Source organism: Aotus nancymaae, unplaced genomic scaffold (assembly GCF_030222135.1).
Source record: "Aotus nancymaae isolate 86718 unplaced genomic scaffold, 86718_ANA_hifiasm-v0.15.2.pri h1tg000065l, whole genome shotgun sequence".
Taxonomy (NCBI): domain Eukaryota; kingdom Metazoa; phylum Chordata; class Mammalia; order Primates; family Aotidae; genus Aotus; species Aotus nancymaae.
The window spans coordinates 10,346,853-10,350,309 of NW_026988480.1; positions in this window are offsets into that span (position 1 = coordinate 10,346,853).

The following is a 3,457-nucleotide window of genomic DNA, read 5'->3' on the forward strand; positions in this document are numbered from 1 at the left end:
CAGCAGGGTTGAGAGGCCAGCTACAAGTGGCTCTGCTGTTGCCCTCCAACATGGAGCCCAGCTAAGCACCTGCCTTCAAGAGGAGATCTGATGCAGGTAGCTGAACACCAGCAAACACACCTGTCTGGGGGCATGGGAGAAGATGAGAAGGACAGGAAGGAAGTAGATGTATTTTTTATTTATTTATATTTTTAAGACGGGATTTCACCGTGTTGGTCAGGCTGGTCTTGAACTCCCAACCTCAGGTGATCCGCCCACCTTTGCCTCCAAAGTGCTTGGATTACAGGTGTGAGCCACCACGCCCAGCCCAGTAGATGTATTTTTAAAGAAATCATTGACTTCTGATGGGGTGGTTTGCAGATTTTTTTTTTTTTTAAGATGGGGTTTCACCATGTTGGCCAGGCTGGTCTTGAACTCCTGATCTCAGGTGATCCACCCACCTTGGCCTCCCAAAGTGCTAGGATTACAGGTGTGAGCCACTGCGCCTGGCATGCAGATTTTTTTTTTTTTATAGCTTTTTTTGTTTTGTTTTTTTAGAAAGTTTCTCTGTCACCAGTCAAAGACCAGGGTGGGAACAGGAAAACCAGAAAACAGGTCAAGGGAGAACAAGTCCCTTTTCCTCTCACCAGTGAACAGCAGGTGAGGGAACATCCTCTAGGAGGAATGCTACTCAGAATGGGCTTGCTGCCTGCATGGCATGAGGGTGCTGTCTTGCAGGTGCTGGCAGCCACAATCTCCATTATGGCTAGATTCAATACAGGTCCAGACCTTTCCTGACACTGCTGGAGAGGAAGTGTGTGTCACGGTCCGAAGAGACAGCCATGGGGAATGGAAGCATAGGAAGAAGAGGTGGGGAGGGGAGGAGAGATGAGTGGTTCTTTGCTAATCTTAGGGTTCCTTCTCTACACTTTTGGGTACCAGGAACCAACCCTATCAAAGGAATTCTGCAGACAGTCTTGGAAGCACCTTCTCTGGCACTTAAGGCTTTTTCCTAAATTTCAGAGACAGAAACCTACCCATCCTTGAGCAACTGCAGTGAGGCAGTGTGGAATCCTAACGTGCTGATATACTGCTCAGCTGTGAGCTACTGGGTCGGTTGGAAATTTGCATTGACATTTTAATCCCTTATCCTAAGATTTTGACTCATTGCCATGTTCTTGGTACTCCTGTATCTTTCTGGATTCTGATAGTGGATCAAAATCTCAGCTTCATTCAGCAAACCCAGAAGCTTCTAGGGGAGAGTTAATGGTCATTTGTTCATCATGGATCAGTTGTTTAAGATCAAGCACCCTTTTGATCTCTGTGGTACAGAGAGGAAAAAAACACATTACTCCGCAGTTGGCTTCTCAGATCTGCTGTCTAGTTGCCAACCTGGGACTCTCCTTGGAAGCATGGCTTCTGCACATATTGGTTACAGTGGCTTATATTGACTGTACCACAGTGGCTCTTAAAACAAGGTTTTTGACCTAAGGAGCCTGTTCTTCAGGCTGATCCAAGCCCCTTGAAGGTATGGGAAGCAGGTGACATTACTGCCCAGGAGATTTGCTGAGGGATCTGGAAGGTACAAAGCACCTCAGGCTTCAATGGGTGTGTGAATCTTTACCACAAACCCCAAAGGGCTGATTTGACTTTCTCTATTACATATATCCAATGGGCTTGGGAAATTTTGACTGGACTCAGAATATTCACCAGTTTCTTGGGAGTCATAATCTATTATGCTTGAAAGACCAGCGTATGGTTATTCCCCAACACCAATTTGGGCCTGAATTTTCCCATCTGACCTGTCTCTTAACAAGTGAATCGGTCCCATCGTCCTTGATCACATGAGTAAAGTGTTCTATGATGCTTGGCTGCAGGTGCACTGTGACAACTGCCTTCATGAAGCACATGATCTCAGGCACCAGATGGCATTGCTTTTCAGTAGAGCCGTATGCTGACAGCCTTCCTAGAGGACACTGTGGAAACAGCATTCTCCCCAACTATTAAGATTTATTGTTTTGTTTAAGTAAAGACCAAAGAAGCAGCAAATATACAAGAATTAAAAAGGCAATCCTGCTGGGCGCGGTGGCTCACACCTGTAATCCCAGCACTTTGGGAGGCTGAGGTGGGTGGATCACGAGGTCAAGAGATTGAGATCATCCTGGTCAACATGGTGAAACCCCATCTCTACTAAAAATACAAAAAATTAGCTGGGCCGGGCGCGGTGGCACACACCTGTAATCCCAGCACTTTGGGAGGCCGAGGTGGGTGGATCACGAGGTCGAGGGATCGAGACCATCCTGGTCAACATGGTGAAACCCCGTCTCTACTAAAAATACAAAAAAATTAGCTGGGCATGGTGGCGCGTGCCTGTAATCCCAGCTACTCAGGAGGCTGAGGCAGGACAATTGCCTGAACCCAGGAGGCAGAGGTTGCGGTGAGCCGAGATCGCGCCATTGCACTCCAGCCTGGGTAACAAGAGCGAAACTCTGTCTCAAAAAAGAAAAAAAAAAGGGCAATCCTTGCTGGGCGCAGTGGCTCACTCCTATAATCCCAGCACTTTGGTAGGCCAGTGCAGGCAGGCTTGAGGCCCGGAGCCTGGCCAACATGGTGAAACCCCGTCTCTACCAAAAATACAAAAATTAGCCCAGCATGGTGGCACACGCCTGTAATTCCAGCTACTTGGAAAGCTGAGGCAAAAGAATTGCTTGAACCCGGGAGGCAGAGCAGTGAGCCAAGATCACACCACTACACTCCAGCCTGGGAGACAGAGAAAGACTCTGTCTCGAAGAAAAAAAAAAGCAATCCTTTTTGGTGAGATGGAGCCACACCCATAGGACCCCAAAAGTGGCCTTATGGTAACAGGAGGATCCTAAATGTGGACCCTCCCAAAGGGAATGCTGCCCAAGTTCAAAGTGCTTCTTCCTTTGCTAAGAAAGTGATTATGTTAATAACCTCAGTATCCTCAGTGGGAGAGTATCTGGCAATAAAGTTGTAGCCACAACTTGGAAGTTTCTGGAAGAAATCAACCTCCCACAGCCACCTTTGGCTGACTGCAGGTGTTAGGTCTGTAGACTTCCTTTCAATCAGCCTGCAAAAAGGCCCCATCTGGCCATTTGGTCACAGTTTTACTGCTTCTTCACCTCTCGTTCTTATTCAAGCATCACTTCCTGGGGGGTAGACCAGCTTTATAAGCAACCTAGAGAAATCAGGTCGAATTTGGCTTTAGAGATCTGAAGCTCCTCAATTTTCTTCCCTCTTTGGAAGTTTTATTAGAATAATCCTCTCCCTTTTCTGTCCTCTTCCTAACTAACCTAATCTCAAGGCTCACAGCTTTAAAGGCAAACCTTAAAATGTGCTGCATCAGAAAGCCAAGACAGAAAGTCAGTCACCCAACAGGCTATTGTAATTTAAGGCTCCAAATAACTGTTAAAGTGTGTATCTTCTGTTCTACCTAGAAGGAAAAGAGACTGAAATG